The sequence below is a fragment of the Ixodes scapularis genome, unplaced genomic scaffold (genome assembly GCF_016920785.2).
Source record: "Ixodes scapularis isolate PalLabHiFi unplaced genomic scaffold, ASM1692078v2 PGA_scaffold9__187_contigs__length_104089568, whole genome shotgun sequence".
Taxonomy (NCBI): Eukaryota; Metazoa; Arthropoda; class Arachnida; order Ixodida; family Ixodidae; genus Ixodes; species Ixodes scapularis.
In genome coordinates, this window is record NW_024609884.1 from 89,470,320 (window position 1) to 89,489,978 (window position 19,659).

The window sequence follows — 19,659 nt, forward strand, 5'->3', positions numbered from 1 at the left end:
TGTTACGCGGGCGCTCTCACGTGTTGTTGAGCCAGCGATACGTGGCATCCCCCATTTGTCCTCTAACCCAACTTAGTAGCCCAGTGCTACACGTTACGTAGGCCCCACGACCCCAGTTGAGCGGCATGTCACGTGACCCGCGGAAACGAAACATATACTGTGTTTTATAGAATACAAGAATTAAAAGCAGAATGGCATTGTTTCTAGTTTTTTTAAACATTTTTAGCATCAAAAGCACAAACAGTAGCAAAAACGATGTTTTCAGGCAGAATTGGAAAACGGACACTGCACACACAGCCAAATCCAACATTCCTCCGTAAACCTTGTGTGCATACTCGGCAACAACTTTTTGTTGCTCCACCTATTGTGGCTATGCAGTCAAGGCTATAGGCGCACGGACGCTCGAGCACATTGAGAGCCAATCAAAGCTGCACACTTCCTTTCAGTTGGAGAAAGTAGTGCAACGTGGGGGCAAGCTACACTCTAAGAAAAGGAGGAAAAATGTAGCGACGGCGCGTTTTCCTCCCTCCTATACTGACACGCCCCCAAGCGGAGAGGAGAAGGGAGGAACGAGACTTTTTTTCTCCTCCAGCCACACGGGAAGAAAGTTCCGTCCTCCAGTCTCATCTTCTTCCGGTTTAGTTTTTCGGGCACGTCGCACCCGCTGTTTAGTAAACAATGTTGGGCTAATTCACCGTCAGCGGCAGCGAAGGTCGCCTATAATTCGGTCTCCCTGTCCAAGCACGAACATCACCTTCGCTGCATTGACGTTTTTAACCCTAAATTGGTCAAACGAGCCAATGAAGGCATTACAAACAGCAAAGTTCCGGAGTAGTGCAGAAGTACTGCGTACATTGAGCTAATATGTCTGCCTTCAGAACTCGCAACCCATCGCAACCTAACTCCGCAACGATTTAGCAACGGCAATGATGTTATGGCAACGTTACGTCCCAGAAAGACAGGTTTTTGTCTCCGCGTGTTCGGTGCTGCTACGTTCGGTTCTGTTTCCTGTTACCGAGTGCCAACCGACGATCGCCGTGGTTTTGCATTTCCGCGTGTAACCAATATTGCCATGGCAGTGTTGCTCGTTGTTAACGTAGATGGACTCGTTGCCGATGTAATTTAGTGTTTCCTATACCAGTAGTGTAACAGCAAGATGAGATGACGTATACCGTCGCAGGTTAGCATTCTGCTTTACATGAAAGAGTTCACGAAGTCCGCTTCAGCGATTATAGTGCAATCGATGGACGAGCGGGTAATCATGTTGGAACTCTGGTCTTAGCCGTAGCTCGAATCGTACGGGTTAATGTAACTGTCGTCTGCTATGTCCTGTTGTCCCCTCCACGAGAGCAATTGCGCCTCGGGAAAGGGCTGAACAGACTTGAAATATGACAAAAAGTACGTTAGCATTAAACAAAATCAAGCAGAAAGACCGATGTGGTGCTACGTGAATTTGCTTTGTGGTATAGCCGGATAGTTTTTAGTCGCAGTCGACTTGTGGCTGAGAAGCTTGGTTTCGAACTTGCCGTAGCATAGCTAGAGCCATACACAACACCTGCCACAAATTGCTGTTCTCACCCCATTTATGTTGATCGAAAAATTGAGCAGTCCGCAGTGCAGTCACAGCGACAATTGCGACAATTCAAGGCGAAATTCGTTGTGATTCGGCGTCGCGTTAAGCATCATGAAGTGCGTGAACAAAAGCGTTGGGAACAAAAAAGACATCTGATCATTTGTTCCAAACGCTTTTGCTTCTTTTTTTTTTTTTTTTTTGGGGGGGGGGGTTGTTTTGGAGCGCGTCGAAGCGCTACTCCCGGAAGAGCTCTTGGCATTGACAATGCTACAATACCATTTTGTTATCGGCTATATTTTTTTGCAGAGCGCGCGTGCAGGGGGCATTGGGTACTGGAAAACCCCGAATTTTAGTGCGGGTTGTTAACAGCGTAGAGTCGATCAGTGGTGACGCCTCCGCTTCGCACGCAGCAGACTCAGGTTGAATTCCCGCGGGCGGAAGGCGATCTTCTTCAGGGATTTGGCAACATCGACGACGGACGCCCTGCTACACCAAGTAAAACATCAGCAATGACAACTACTACTACTACTACTACAAGTACTCCAATAACTTCAACAACGGACGCCTTTTCTAGTGGTGGGAAGAGCCCATAAAAGCTATCTCTGTAAAACGATTTCTCAGCCTGTGAACTGTTGCTTCCAGCCGTAGTCACACTGGCGGTTGAACCGGGTTGCGGACGCGGTTGTGGGAGCCTAGCCGGAGGGGGCTCCGAACGCGATCGATTTTTAGTTTTTACGCGTAGACACATACACCAACTCAACTGTGTTACGTCACGCCGCGGTAGTGACGTGTCGGCCGCACTTCCGATCTGGGGCTGCGGGAGGAAGTCGCCATGCGGGACGGGCATTCCTGTGCTGCTTTCGGAGGAACCAGACTGAAGCCTGTCTTCTCTTCGAAACGCCGCGACTGGGATTGTACCAAAAGAGCCGAGAAAGGTTTGAAGATCAGTTTTCATGCGTTTTCTGCCTGTTCAGTTCGTTCAAGAACGTGGATAGGTGCCGTGTAAAGGGAAAACAGACACCGTCCGATCACGATAAACTCTTTAAGTTGAATTTACGGATACCAGCGGTCGTCAGATTTATTTGTTTTGTTCCAACATTAACACGCGAAAACCGTCAAGTTGTCCGGACCACCCGCGTACAACGTTCATCTCATTTCATTTCATTTGCTGATACCTTAAATGCCACCGTGTGGCTTTACATAAAGGGGGCAGGCAGTCTTTCTACGATTCAGGTACACACTACAAACAAGAATGACAAACAAAGGATAAAACACAAGTGGGCTACAGGCCTTGAAAAGTGGCGAGGGCTTCTCTAAATTTTGAGATATCCGATATCGTTACTATTGAGTCTGGTAATTTATTCCAATTATTAATAGAAAGCTGCAGAGAAGAAAAGTTTAATATATTTGTCCTATGAATGGATAAAAGAAGCTGACAGGAAAAGGGGGGGGGGGGGGGGGGTGTTATCTAAGCGACGGGAACTGCGAGGTGCAGGTATGCAGTATAAAGATCTCTGCAAAGGAAAATGATAGTAACATTTATGTAGAATGATTAAGGCGGATATCGTCCTACTTGTTATAAGAGAGGAGAGGCCATTGCGTTTTAAGAACACTGACGTTAGCCGCGAAATTATGATTTCTATGAATAAACCGTACCGCTCGGTTTTGGACTGACTCTAACATCTCTTCCAGAAATAAATCATGGGGATTCCAAACCGATGAGGCGTATTCCAGCTGGGGACGAACAATGAGGTGTATGCTAAAAGTTAAGTTTCCTTGAAGGCAAGAGGCAAGAAAAAGGTTGCGTCGCAAAAAGCCTAGCGTCTGGTTAGCTTTGCTGACAACGTTCGTTATATGGCAGTCCCATGAAAGACGGCTTGTTAAGTAAACCCTGAGGTACTTATGAGCTGGTACATTTTCTAGCGTATTACCGGAAAGGTAGTATTGAAAGTCTATTGAATGTTTCGTAGTAAACGCCATTTGTTTGACTTTATTTACGTTTATTTGTATCTGCCAACGTTCACACCAAAATTCGATAGCGTGTAAATCAGCTTGGAGTTGCGCACACTAAGAGGGATCGGTTTTTTAGAAATCACAACACAATCATCAGCATATAATGTATTCGAAGGCTTAATCAGGGAAGGTAAATCATTAACCTAAATAAGAGACAACAAAGAACCCAACACGGTTCCCTCAGGTACTCCGGATTTAACTACTATAGAAGACGAGCAACTTCTTAAGGGCGACGTACTGCGTTCGGTTTGAAAGAAAATTAGCTATCAAATTCATCAGAGTTTTTTCAATTTTAAACAAACGTAATTTTAATATTAAACGGTGATGAGGAGCCTTGTGAAACGCTTTAGAAAGGTTAATAAAAATGGCTTCTGTTTCAGTACAAAGATAAAGTTTTTTTATGAATGTCTGTTATAAATTCAGAAAGCTGGATGTCACAGGACAGAGACCGCCGGAAAAAGTAGACCATTATCAACTATGTATAGTTCATAATTTTGTTTAGTAAACAATATGTTTCCTCAACTTACTCGGAACACAGGTGAGGAAAATGCGCCTATAATTCGTGGGGCAATCTTTGTCACCGCTCTTATATATCGGGCGAACTCGAGCATGTCGTGCGTCTTCACGTTCAAACGGCCGCCTAATCGTTCAATCGAACTGTTGTCTGTTTTTCAAACTCGTTCTAACTGTTGTTTGCTCACTCAAACGACAGCGGCCGGTAAAACAAACGTTGCAATAATAAGTACGGGCCTCAAAATAATTTTAAGTTTTCAGATTAGTAAGTAAGCTCAGTGTAAACATAGGTACAAGAAGGTGTTGATCAATGTTACAATTGGCCATCAGCGACTTGTTATGCGTGATTCACTTGGTCCAATTCTGCTCGCGATTTTCAGTATCTGCGTCAAACATCGCAGCAACCGTCCACGCTTTTGCAGCTAGGTCGACGTCGCGACTTAAAATAATGAGCAGAATCTTATGCGAACCAGTCTTTAGCGTCCATTCTGCGGCGTTCATGCGAAATGAACCGCAGTTGCACATTATTTACACGAAGTTTTTCGGTGTAACGAGCCTCGTCAATTTCTCTCAGGTCACTAAAGCCAGACATTGCTACGGAGACATAGTATTAACTATTCCAAGGCGAAAAAGAGCACGGCGACTCACACCGACGCCGACAACATCACATTCCTTGACGCGGGACGCGGCCATTCTTGCCCACACCCCGTCGCGCATGCGCGCTGCCGGTGGCATGCCGCTAGAGGTGCGCCAGTTTGCCTGTATACCTGAGTTTGTGTGTACGCAGCGTCGAGTAAACACCCAAGGTGAACTCCCTATTCTTGTAACACTGGGTGGTCCTTCAATGCGGTTGTCTTCGCGAGACTGTTATGTCTCGCAAGTTCTCCGTCCTGGCTTTCTGGCGATTCCCGCTAGAATCATATCGAAGTCAGTTTATTTTCTCCGGCCATAAGCAAACCAGGGCCCGCGTCTCAATGTTTAGGCTCAAGAGCCGTGGGACCTGTCCTCCGGAGCTGAACTTTGGACCTCCTTGCGAGGGTGGTTGAGTGCGTCGGGGTCTGTACTTAAAGGCACTCTGGGCCCTGATTGGATGGGACAGGTTTCGGCTCACTGTCAGAACCCTCGACCGGCCGGAGAATTGTCGAGTTTGAGCGGGCCCGAGCGGCCCAGTAGATCCCTCCCGCGGTTCGCCGCGTTACTTCTTCGTGCGCGACAGCCCCTGCTTTGCGGCTTTTATGCCTCGTCCTCACCGAACGCGGGAGGACGCTTGACGCCGAGGCGTTTTTCTTGGGTCTATTACATAAGAAGTATGCGGCAGTTAATTACATTTTTCATAACTTTGCTGCGTTTATGTAATTGTATTTTTTTTTGTCTCAGAGAAGCTTTATCAGTTGAATTTATTGGAACTTTGTCTCCGAGCCTCTTGACTCAAACCTCGGCCACAGCAAGAACAAGCAAAAAGTCCTCTTCAACTCCTGCCAGCATCCGGACCCACCTTCCCCGATCACCCCCGGTCCCCGACGGTAGACACCCTCCAAGGTGCCCATCGAGGTCCGGGACCAAAACAACCCAACAACTCTACTTTGATAAACTTGGATTGAGCGCGTTGGTAATAAATTCAAAAATATACGAACGAGTCAGACGACGAGGACGGACAGGACAAACATCTTTCGAAAGATGCTTGTCCTGTCCGCCCTCTTCGTCTGACTCTTTCGTATATTTTTTAATCTACTTTGATGTTTGTATGTACCCCGTATGACCTTGCTGTGTATGATGTGTTCAGCTAATGCTATCGTATGTTGTGCTACGCGAAGTGTGACACATATGAACGATAAAGATAAACAAAGATACGGTAGATCACGATGGTTGAGCGGGCCAGCAAAATTATTTTTGCGGCTTCTGAATTGAGCGGCACCTAGCGCCACCGAGCAAAGCTACATGCAACTAGTCTGCTCGACCCTGCCATCTGGATGGCGAGCTATTTAACCTTATTTCACGCTTAGAAATATTTTCTGGTTACGTGCAATACCGTGCAACAAGCCAAGTAGGCTGAATTGGCTCTGTAGAGGTGGTCGTTTTTCTATAATATTTTTTTTTTTTTGAATAGCCACGGACAGCATCCTGCGCTCTCTTTTCTTTATGTGTTTTTTGGCGCTTGGGCCGGGTCCCGGATGGCTTTTTTGGAGACCGGGTGTCGCTTTTCTTATGTTGAGGGGGGTCCCGCGTGTGTACGAGACAGAGCTCTGCTTCCGCTGATTGTGTATGGGCTTGCTACGCCATCCAGGGAAACGGCAGGGCATGTTGCTTACATTTCATTTGCGGGCTTCCTTGCCCCTACGTGCCGAACCTCGGTTTTCAAACACACGAGAAAGCACCGTTTTTTTCTCGAGTGGCTGTTGTCCCCAGGCCTGCGTACGTCTGCTCCTTGACCCTGAAACACAGAGCCAAACGTAGTCAATTTGGCGGTCAGTTTGTCTTGTCACTTTCAGATCCTCCCTGTACATTTCATGCGCTTCATTTTTATTCAATAAATGTTAATCTAATGAATAAGCACTTGAGACCTGCTAATCTTGAACAAGTGAGTGAGGTTTTTCAAATGGTATTTTAATAAGTATTTTTTTTATTTAATAATTTAAATTATTGTTTAGATAGAAGTTCTTACACAATAAGGAGTCTCCTGAAGTTCTTTGTTTTTGAGTATCTTCTGACAAAAGTCACCTCTCATCTCCGCTCTTATTTTTCGTTGGGAGTCATCTACAGCCTTGCATGTATTCCTTCTTCACTTTCCCCCTCCTTAAACATAACAGGCAATAAACAAAAGTAGAAAACAGTTAGGCGCACAATTGCTGTGTTCGACCGCACGCGCACTTATACAATTGATGACAATTTCAATTGTTGAAATCTATTGAGAGGACAGCGAGAGTTGTCGCCAGGTGCGGGGATCGCCGAAGAAGCTGACTGGAGCGCGACAGAGAAAATGCGCCTGGTCCTGGTATTGAACCAGGGACCTCTCCCTTTCCTGTGGAGCGCTATACCAAGTCAGCTAACCAGGGCCCGTTTGCTCGAAGCTGGTTAACTAACCGCGGTTAACCGGATTCCCCTACGAGGGGAACTTTTGGGTCACGAGACTGGCAGAGTAAGGACGGCGGGGAAACATGGCGGTGCCCCGGTGAGTGAGCGCCGCTCGCTTTGGAACTAATACGTCGTAGTAGCTGCAGTAGCGGGCGCGTTAGTCAGCAATGAATGGTGCAGGAGGTTTTCGCGTTGCCTTACCTTACTTAAAACGCAAAACATGAGCAATGACCTCGCCGCATTTTTTAGATAGACTTTCGACTCTGGCCATTCCTAAGCCTAAATGAACGCAATAGTTGTCGGAATGGCAACGTCTTTGGAAAGTGGATTGCCTTGACTCAATCGGCCGGGTATTGATAGCACACAAAAGCAGAGAGCGTTCCCATAGACCTTTTGTTGAATTTCAAAAGCACCGAGGTGCGTGCTACGAGTGTAGTTACACGCGCTGCACCTGCTGGCGCTTGCAGTAATAACTGTTCTGAAGCAAAAAGCCTAAAACAAATTTTGCAGTGCACGCGCGTTCGTCAAAGATTTATTGTGATTATTCACTTACTTCAAATCCTTTATAAGAGGAAGGCCAGCGCGTGCGGATCGTAGAATTACACTTCCAGCGTTCTTCTCGATGATCGGGTAATTTACTAATAGGTCAATTTTCAGTGGAGCCGAGTTACAGGTTTTTCAATTTATGACGGTGTTACATACAGTTCTTACATGCTGGCCAACCATGCTGCCGGTGTACCGCCCGCCTTTCACTGCTCACTTCTTTCTCATCGTTTCTAGGACTCAACTTCGTCGTCCTCTTTCGAACTCGGAAGGAAATTTCAACGAGGCTTTTCTTCACTTCATACAGCCAAATATTTAGAAAATTCCCAAACAAGGGTTTATTGAGTTTTACCTTGACGATTCTAATTCGGAATTAGAATATTCTACGCACCTTCTACGCCGAATGTGATTTCGTGAAGTCGCAATGCATCATGAAATGTTTTGGGGGGCAAAGCCCTCACTTCGAGAAAAGGTGCCGATCGGGAAGAAATATGTTCTTTACGCCAGGAAAGGCTCAATTCTCACCAAAAGATCACTTTCTGTTCTACCTTGGCGAAAAATGCTGCCCTAGGAAGATGTAAAGAATAGAGGGACATCAGTCATTCTAGAAAAGCGTGTTCTTGTTTGACAGGGAACGAACGGAAAACGTATTTCGTGCAAAGAAAACTCAAAACGTATAAAAGCCACAAGAAAGTAGAACAATCCTCGTCGACAAGTGAAAACTGGTGTCTGTGTGCGGTTTTTTTTTTTTTTTTTTTTTTTTTTTTTTTTTTTTTTCGAGAGTGGGCAAATTGTTGTTTGTAATTCAAAGCACCCGTTCGGGTTAAAACTGAAACCGATGGGAGTTGTTTCATTATTAACTATAGTGATATTTTCCCAATGGTGTACTGACGTCTTCCACGTACGTACGAGTACTGCACAGCAGTGAATTCCTTTCCTCCCATAGTTTTTCTATTGTTTGATCTAAATAATACGACGCAATATTGTTAGTCGTCTTTATTAATCATTGTTTAAAACAACGCGTCTGTTTAAAGTGGAAAAGCAAGATAAAACAAAAACAAAAAAAAATATTAAATTGTTTTTTTTTTATTATTTTTTTTTTTAGCCCATCTTCTGGGCAGTGTCGCACACTCCCAGGACGCTCTCATAACTGCAATCATATTGCCAGTGACGCGGAGTGTATCTGGAAGGTTGATCGCTTACAATATAAATATAATAAAACATATTATGATAAAATGTTTTTTACCATATATTCTGACTCGAAGAGTTATTTGTAATAAGATAAGCAAACGTACGGCTTATAAGGTACCATACAGACGCTTTTATTTTTTTAATTGACGCGTCATTTCATGATGTAGTATTAATGCGCAAATTGATTCCGAATTTAGCGGATGCGGTTCGAATACGGATTCAAAGTGTGAGAATTCTGATCGAATGCGGATACAATAATTTAAGAACATTGCCGATGCGGTTCGGCTGCGGATGCAGGGTCTGTGGAGGCGGATCGGGTGTTGATGATGAAACTGTTATCCGCGCTGGGCTGTAATAACTATAGCAAGCGTAATGAAACCAACGGTAGTGCGCTTTCCTGCCTAGCAGTAAATCCGAAAGACGGGCGAAACACAGCCTGCCGAGCTTCACCTTTCTCAGTCGCGGCAACAAACATGATGCTTGGTCTCCCGTGAACAGGGAGTAACCGCAAAGGAGCGCACACACCCTGCGGTTGATCGCGCCTGGACTGCAGAAAAGTGCCGCCGGAGCAAAGTCGGAGTTGGCCTCTCGCATGCTTGCTTCTGCGACGGGGCAGACGACGCCAGCTCAAGTCCCTGACGCGCGAAGCAATTGAAAACGAAACCCGCCGAGGCGACAAAGCTCGGGATGGGCGTGGGAGGAAAAGAACCGGGAATAAGTAGTGGCTTCGGGAATAGTTGCCCCCTACTTTTCTCGGGACAAAAAACACGCGTTACGGACTGTGATCTGACAACACAAAGATCAGATCACCACGCCTTTTTTTTCCCCTTCTTTTTATTGCATTTTTGTTTTCTCTTTATCTCGTTGGAGAGAATAGCGTTTCAGGACATAATGTTGTTTTCGGAGCTTTCCCCACCCATTTCGCTTCGGATGCTTCGTTTCGCCTCACGATGAACCTTGCGGACGTTCCAAACCATCGGAGACGATCCAATAGCGCGTGTTTGTTGAGAGTCACGTGACCTTGGAGAGGGACGCACCGTCGCGCGGAGAGCGGAATCGGGCGTCCTCTGCGTTCAGACGGCTCCCGCCGCCGTGATCGAAGGTCAAACGGAATGTCCCTTTCTACGTGCCGCTCTCTTTGTCGGCCCAACTGTGCGACGTGATAGAAACATGCGTATTGGCTGCGGAAGAGTAGACGGTGCACATGCGTCCGCAGCCCTCTGGCTCAGGATTTCTTGCTTGATCAAACCATGCCTGAAATATATATAACTAAAAAAAGTTTGATGATTTTGTTTTTCTGCGACATACCTCAATAAGTACGCGTGATTGGGAAATCTCTGGGGTGGAGCGTGCATAGGTTCTCACAATAGTGCATTTGAAGCCTGAGTTTACGATCCTGCTGACAGAAACAGACCCAGAAAACAAATTTATTCTATCTTTCTTCCGGCACAAAACGACGGCGGAAAGGAATTTTCTACACCGATGGAGGGAACTTCTAGCATATTTTATTGCCTTTTCAAACAACCCCGCGTCGAGACTCGCTCCCAAAAAATAATATCGAAAAAAAGAAAAACGACTCGCTCAATTTTGTTTGTAATCCTTCTCGCGGGAACAGATGCGCGTGTAAGCGAAAAGGGATGTTACGCATGATAACAGCTGTTTCGACGCGCCCGTCAAAATTCTAACAAAAATGTTAACCCGTTCTTGACACGTTGAACGAGAAATTTGAAAAAAATGGGGACTGCATCGGCGAAAAATGAACGCCACTGACGCACAGAAATTGTGTGCACACACACGGTGCAGCTGCGATATTAGGCTCACGCAGAACATGGCGAGAGCTCGACTAGACAAAAGGGGGCGAAAAAGAAAAGGTGGGAAAAACGGACTTTCACCGAAACATCTGTAAACCAGTCTCCAAAGGTCTGTCTGCGTCGTAGGATCGTTCCAGCAAGCTTTTCAATATGCATATTCAACGCAGACATGAATGCCAGTGTTTGTCTCGCATGTTCGCGGGAAAAGATCAAATGAAGAATAAATTATATATGCGCCCGTGTACTGTGCATCAAATGCGGCGGACGGCTCTGGACAACCTTTTTTTTTGTAATCTCGAAATAATACAAGGTCCGCGTCCTCGTGATGATCATAAGGTTTCGGGTTTTTCTCTTTCTCAGTGTGTGCCTGTGCGAGTGTAGGAGGGACGTTCTGATTAACGGAAACCACTCCCAAATCTCTGTGATTGGAATACAAGAGCGGCAAAAATAGCACATTCCTTTTATTAGAAGTCACATTGGCAATATTTACATGAGACCATTATTCCGTCCCTTTGTTAGACGCCTTTCCACAATTGTTGTACCCTAAGCGCGAATCCGTCGAAAGCGCGATCTACTGCAATACTGATCTGCCCACAGAATTACTTCCTCTATATTAGCGCGTCCACACTGGAAGCGGATCCGAAACCGCAAATCAGATCCGCACTTTCTCAACCGCAAAGAGGCTGGGATCGAGCGGTTGGGGCGCGTTGTTTCCAACCTCTTGGGGACTGATTTCTCCCCACCGCTTTCGCGAACCGCGAACAACCAATCGCATCGCGACGCTGACATGACGTTGGTGGCTTTCGAAACATGATGGCATCTGCCGCTCGTGAGGCGTCAGTCCTAGCGTTGATACAGACGAATCAACGAAGAAACGTGAGGTTCACGTTTATCACTTGTATCCGCCGCGAAAAGAATCGACCCGTAATCTTAACGGGATTTCTTCCGATGATTTGGTTCGGGTAAGAGTTTGTTTAATATTTGGGATGCCAAAGCCCGTCGCTCTCTGCCTTGTGTGCCTTTGCCTGTAGAATGGCGCATTCACACTGGCGCTTTAGCTGCGTTTGTGAAGCGGTTGCGGATGCGGTTCGCGAGCGACCCCGTTCAGACACACCAAGAGGCGGTTGGCGGTTGGCGGTTTCTCGGCGACCACGCGTGATCTTTTGAGAGGTGCGTTTGGCAACCTTGTTTTACAATCCAAAATTCACTATAATCTACCATCCAAATTCAAAACTTTGCCATTTTGGCACTCTGAAGATTTTTCTTCGGGATGTTCGCACGCATCACGAGTTCAGGCAGCGAAACAAGAGACATGGACCCGCAAAACTTTCCTGCGATTCCCTCGACTTCGCGCACAAGCAAAGCCCATGCTAGGCGCGCCTTGCTGACTCAGAACAGGATGCCTCCGACCTTTTTTTCGAAGTGGACTCTTCCCGCATGAATAGCTGACCTTGTTTTCGGGAAAGAGGGCCAGTTTTCCCCACTCGTCGTTCGCTCTTATCATTTTCGAAGTTGTGAGCGGTGGGGTGAACCGTGGCGCGGTAGAACGTGTTTGGTGCTAGTCGGTCGTGACTTCGTTGCTGGCGGACCCTCCTCTCGTCACTCGTGCATCGATCGAGTCTACTGTTTGTTCGACATTAAGCTCAAATACACGCCGAATGGATTAGCTCTGCCCGATTCTGACGCAATGTGGGCGAAATATACCCTAATCGGTGGCGTAGTCGATAATTTTTTTTTCGGGGGGGGGGGGGGGGGGGAGGGGGGGCGTAGGGCTAGGGCTGAGGTGGTTGGGGTGTTCATGACGTGAGATGTAAGGGGCACTGTAGCCCCATAAGTCCCCCCTTCCCCCCAGGCTACGCCACCCCCTTATGGCTGCCTAGAAAATTCAAGTAAAGGCATTATTGCCATCTACCGCTTTGCTTATTACCAATTTAAACATTCAACAAAATCTTGACGGTACCCAAGCAAAATGCTCTAATTAGCAATTCGGAGCTATCCATAAAAAAGGGAAGTGTCACGCTTTTCGGTCGTGCTTTTTATCGGAACCTCTGTTCCGATAAAAAGCACGACATTATCAGTCATTTTTGGACTTTCTTCGAGGTTTGGGGCGCGTAGATTGGGTTTGCGTCATAAAAAAAGACGAACTCAAAATCCAGTCTGGTTCCCTTTGAAGCTTGACAAAAGGTCTATTCTTATTTCATGTATAACGTCGCTGGTAAAAGCAGCATTACCGTTTCTTCGTTCCTGCCCGAGATGAGAACCTAATTTTTTTCAAGAGTCGTCTGGAATGAATAAAAATGACTTCAGATAGCTATCACTCTAGTGTTTTGTTCACACTATTATGATATCGGAATATATTACACATAGAGAAAACGAGAATTGGCGTTAATGGCACATTTTAAATTCAGTATCTTTTAATGAAATTCGGATGGTCGTGAACTTATAATTTTCTAGATCCGGCAATATTCAAAGCGTTTGTCAACAAATGCATCACTGTGAAACACACATGCCTTATCAATGGTTTTATCGCGAGGGCTCTGGTGTGTATTGTCTATATTCGATACTCGTGGCGCCACCTCTTATGAGTGACGCCAAATCGATTCTCAAGGCGCCATTTTAGAGTTGTCAGAGATAGGAATGAGGTGAGACGGGTTTCCGTTCCGATTCTAATTTTGATTGTAGGGAACACTGGTCTTTGTTACTTAATGTCAGTATTATCTGGGGCGTTCCATTTGCGTCCGACCAAGCTTGTCGTTTTTTTTAAATAAATATATGTGATAGCTTAAGTACTACGAAGAACAAAACGTAGCTTGAAAAGAATTAGAACTCCCCAGTTTTATAGAGAAAAAAAAATGTTACCTGGTGGAATGCGTCAAGAACTGTTAGTTTTAAAAACGAAAAAAAGAAAAATTCTCGCTTTCCAGCTGAACTTTCAACACTGACCAAAAGTATTCAGGCGTATCCCACTCGTCCGACTGAGTATTGGAAGATGATCCTTCACAGAATAAATTATGGTAAACAAATGCTCATGCACACCCTACCGTATTTACTCAACAGCCTCGCAAGTAATGATTTGAACCTTAGCTAAATAAATGTGAAATTTGTAGTGTCAATGTTAAAAATGTAACCATGAATGACTGTCGAGCCACTGTATTTCAATCTTTATTTCCCTTCCCTGTTTTATAACTTGTTTGTTGTTCTTGCTGCCGCCTGTTTTGCCACTGTGGGGGGCCGGAGGCCCGTCAAGCTGTTCCTATTCTGCTTTTTTCTCCAGCCTGCCCTTCAACATTGGCGAGAAATAAACACTATTATTATTATTATTAACTCTATTTTATTGGTTCTAAAATTTGGCGGTTTGCAAGCTGATAAATACTTTCACAGTGCTACTATTTTTTTACCTTTCAAGTACGATTACAAATTATGCTAAAAAGAAAACAGGTAATTTTTAGATTTTATGTGTATGTTTTTCCAGTATCAAAACCTTGCAACCGCGAACAATTTTGAATCAACTAAAAAACTTTTTTTTTAAATTTTGGTTGACGTATTCTACGTTTATTTTTGTTGTTGTATTTTTGAGACAATATAGATAAGATTATCTTTCCTTAAAAGATGTAATAAAACCTAGCAAGAAAAAAAAAAAGAAACCCTGTGAGAACTTATACATTTTGGGTTACTTGAGGTCGATTTTCTTGAACAAGTTAATATTTATTTTCTTCCAACTATTTTTGTGGATCACTCGGGTCATAAGCTACAGAATTACTGAATATAAATATTTGTGACCTTTTTGTGCGTGTTCTCGGTACAACCAGTTAAATAAGCCTCCTTTTGACTTGACTCGCAATCTTCGACACAGGAATGCTGGCTTCACCGCAACGTTCTTGGTGGGCTCAAGAATAACATATGTTTAAAATTTACCCTTTATCTTGACGTATTCTCTGTTACATATTTCTCACAATATCAGGTGTAACCCCCAAACATCACACCGAGCTAAAATGAAACATTTCGTTCACTCAGGTCGACCACGGCGAGCCAGTGTTCACACTTCGAAATCTGGCAGAAGAGTATTTATATCGACTATCTAGTAATTCTGTATCTTATAAAAGACCACAAAAATTACACAATAAACACTGACCTTTCCGAGAAAAATGACCTCGAGTAACTAGAAAGTTGTTTCTTTACAGACTTGGAGAAAAAAAATAAAAAAGAGTTATTTAACTAGCTAGTTGCCCCAAAAATGCTACGAAAAACGTAAACCAATATTTATATTCGGCGAATGTTAACGTCATGGGCAATGCGAACACTGGGTGAGCCCCAAAATGGATTCCGAAGAGATAGGAGATTGGAAGATAACTTATTCGTCACCACACAAGGTACAGAAATATTAATGAAGAACCAAACTCTTTTATGGTTAGCTTATTTGAACACGAAGGGAGCGTACGATAATGCGAGACAGGAAAAACTCTGGGGTTAGCTGAAGGAGTATAACTTAGATGCAAATATGGTTAACTTATGTCTCTTCAGCAGGCGTACACAGGCAATAAGGCAGTTACAACATGGGAAGCAGAAACTACACAACGCGTAGCAATAAAAAGAGGGCTCAGGCAGCGCTGTCCACTGTCACCTCTACTCTTCATGATATATCTCAGTGAAATGGAAAAGAAATAAGAGCACAGCAAGTTAGGTTTTGGTGATAGTTATATCGAAGGAGGGAGAAATGTAGTACAGGTAATACCCGGACTGATGTGTGCGGGCGACGTAGTACTTATGGCAGATAACCAGGATACATTACAGGAACTAGCTGGAATATGTGGAGAGGAAGGGGACACCTTGGGCATGAGTTTTAATAATGACAAGTAATGGTGTTTAACGACGAAATTAAAGATGGAACCCCTGAGAATACAAGACATTGTAATAGACCATGTAGGAGAATAAAATATATGGGAGTCTGGCACAAGGAGGGAAGGAAATATCTAGAGGAACATGAGGAGAATATAATTAGAAAAGGGAAAAAAATCTATTATGAAGCTCAAGGCACTATAGAACTATAATAGATATTAATTGCTTAGAGGTATATGGAAATGAGTGATGGCACCAAGACTGTCTTTTGGCAATGGCATAAAATCAGAGGTTCAATCAGGATTAGAAATATAACAAAGAACCCAAGCAGCACAATTCACCGGTTCAAGCTTGAGCCTGCTTGGGCAGCTGGGGCAAGTTTCCCCGGCCCAAGCACCGTTTTGCTCCAAGAGGCAAGCTAGCCCCAGCCTGGCTAGCCGGCCGGGCAGTTCAGTGGGGGTTTCTTGTACAGCCAAGCTTGGCTAAACGGTGTAAAACAAGCCTGGGCCAGGCTGGCAGTTCAGTGGTCAGCCAAGCTTGGCAAAACGGTGTAAATGCATTCTGGGCCACACTGGCAGTTAAGTGGTCAGTCAAGCTTGGCAAAACGGTGTAAATATAGTGTGGGCCAGGGTGGGAGTTCTCTGGTCATTCAATCTTGGCCATACGGGGAATTTACAGACTTCTCCCAAGGAAGCCTATGTTGTCATTCAAAGGATGTTTTTGTGGCATAAAGTCAAACATCTCCAATTTTTCGTGCTGTGTGCAGAAAAAAACTGGTTGCTACTTTGTTCCGGATTTAGTGACCCACAATTAATAAAGCTGCTCAGTAATTTTCTCACAATACTTAATCAATAGAATGAAAGTTGAAAACATGTGCGAGCTGCTGTATTTATTGTGCGGTTGGCATACAAATGAAGCTGCAAAATCAAGTCAAGTTTGATACAGTGGTTTTTTTATTTCATGTTCAGTACATGGTGCTAGCTTATGCCCAAGTCCTACTACAGCGACAAATAGAAACAAATGACAACGGCAAGTCTCAAACCTGAGTCTTTCGCGATTTGACAGGCTTTGTAGAATAAAGGAGGCTATGCTTAAACAAGCATCATGCACGCGAGGGTATCTTTGGCAGGCTTACAATCACTCATGCTTATTTCACGAGCACCGAACGAATAAACGCCTGCCAAAGGTACCATCACGGGCATCCTGAATGGGTTGGAGGCTTGTCCATGTCGTTTGTTTCTGTTTGTCGCCCTAGTGGGACTCGGGAATAATGCCCGAGTCCCACTAGAGCGACAAAGGCTGGTTGCTGGTGGAGTATCTGCTGCCTGGCAACTGGGCTTCACAGCTAGTAGGTGGCTCTGCCGATCCGAGCACTAATGACAGCCGTTGTCCATGGTTCACCCCATGGCCACTTCATGGCTGTGACGTAGAGCTGGATAGCAGCACCTGGAGAAGGAAAGGGATAAACAGTGATGTATTTTTAGTAAATATGTTTTATATGAACTATAAATCATGCTCCTAACTAAATTATAACACAGCAGAAAGGCCACCCAAAAGGTCTTGGTGGTAGGTTCAGTCTCCTTCAATATAAAAGACCTACTAAAAGCGCGTGGTCGAGATGGCGGTGGTCGGGGGCGCTATGTGCGCACCACGAGATTCTGTTCTGCCTCGAGGAAAAGACGCTTACTCGGGGCTGAACTGGTCCTGAACTTGCTAACCGTTTTTGGTTTAGGTTTAGCCTAAGAGTGTGCTTTATCGGCATGGCGCCCAGAGATATGATCATGGAGGCTCGAAGTAAGCATGATCATCATTGTTTTTGTTATCAGTTGTTTCTGGTGTAAAATTTGAAAGCAGGCACAAGTATTAATGTTACACCCGAGTCTCATATTTGAGAAATAAAATCGATAACTGCATTTGTCAGACATCTCTCTCTCCAGAAAAATGAAACAGTGCTTCTTAGTACGTGTTGAATCACGATTCATATCATCTGCAATGGCCCCCGGGGCCCGGACGAGGGCCGCCCGAATGGCGTCCGCGAAGGCGACGTCCCATGCCATACGCTCCACCACCAGCGCTGCTGCATCTCCATGTGGCCGGGGTGGGCACACCGTCTCATTCTGTTCTTGTTCCCATGTCCACATCTCTTGGGAGCAGCTCTTGCGCTTGCACTCCACAACCCCAGCCAACCGCATCAACTGTCCGGTGGACTCAGGGACGACCAGCCTTGAAAGGGGGAACGCATTCGGCCATTTGCAGATGGGGCACTTCGACAAGGTGGATCTGAGACTGTCGTCCACGTCGTTGTACAAGCACTGGCTACAGACGTAGTGCTGGCAGCTTCCGAAAACGATATTGATGCTTGGACAGAAACATATCGGGCAGCTGAAGGTCAAATCGAAGTCTCTCCGCTCCATTTCGAATTTGACTCTCGTGCCCTCAGAGGCGTAGGCAGATTGGCAGTGGGAGCACATGGAAAAACACCAAAGGAGGGAGTACAGGGGGACATGAGGATGGATCGTCTTTTGGGAGAAGGCAGGCAATTAGTAAGTTTAATTTTAAACAAAGGTTGACCGAAATGAATGATACGGGGTAGGCACGGAAGGTACTCAAGTATTTATACGTGAAAAGTTTAAACACAAACTGGACAAACCGAACCCGAAAGCTTACATTTAATTACCTACACACTGGTGATGGGGCTGAGCAGACTGCTTTAGTAAAAAAGGGAGTGAAAGAGGAATATAGGAAAATGTGGGAGGGAAGAATGCAGGAGAAATCAGCTCTAACGGTTTACAGGTCACGAAGGCAGGACATAAGAAAGGAGATGTGTCTGACAATTCACTGGGAAGTTCTTTGCTGTTCGAGGCGAGAACAGGAGTTTTGAGGACGAGGACGTATAGGGCTCAATTTCAGGAGACAGACACATCATGTGCCGCCTGTCATAATGAGAGCGAGACACTAGAGCCTTTGGTTTTAAAGTGCACGGGCCTTCGCCCTGTCTGCCCTGAAAAGGTAACGGATTTGGCCGGGGCCATGGGTTTTAATGGTGATGATGGAAGGACGGAAGAGAAAAGGATTACAGTCAGGAAGAGGCGATTAGAAGATTGGTGGAAATTATCTAGGGAAAATGGAATGATGCAGAACCAACTAGCACAGCTGCAGGGGACAGGCAGGAAGGAGGAAAATTGGGACTCCCTCCCCGGTGTGGCTCCGGCCCAAAGTCTCACACCTATCTCCCAGTGGGTCCAGTGCTGGGGCAACGCCGACAAGGTTTGAACAGAGGAATATTGGCGACTCCCTCGCTGGGGGGAAGAGGCGGGGAGGGATGTTTTTAGTTCTTTCGCCCAATTACCCGAAGGTCGTCCTGGTGATATCCCATACTGCCTGGTGATAGTTAGTGGGAAAAAATTGGTCTTAGAAGGGCGGGAGGAATCATGTGTTTGTCGTTCCAGACTTAGACTAGGCGGCGCAAGCTACCGCCCGTTACAAAGGGTATAGCCATTAGCATCCATCCATCCATCCATCCGGTATAAAAAAAAATATACTAAAAATCTCAGAATTTTATATTTTTTCAACATGTTTGGAGTGGTATATAATTAATTCAATACAACTCAGAGACGCAAATAATACTATATCATGAAATGGCCTATGGTTAAAGAGGCCGTGAAACGATATTCGCTTGGAATGTTTTTCACTTTACACGAGCTTACTGGCACGAGCGGACCCAAGCACGCTGGCACTCAACGCCACTGAACGAGAAGCGCCTTTCTTGAGGTGTCATTTCAAGAACAAAAGCGAGTGTTTTCTTTAAATTTCTCCTTAGCAAAACTTGATGACGTAGCTGGGGGATCGCAGTATCCCCCAGTGACGATTTTTTAATGCGGCTCACAGATTGGACCCGAGCATTGTGTAACACTCAATTTGGGCTAGTGGTAATCAAAAGCTCGTCAAGCATTCGGGTAGAGGCCCATGTCCTATCTCTGCAATGACGACAATAGCCGAACCTTAACAATCTCTGGAACTCAACGCCTGTCATGTGCTTTGCGAACCCCAGCGCGTGGCTATGATCAAAATTCGCTGCATATGCTCCAGATCACGTGGCCGCTTGTT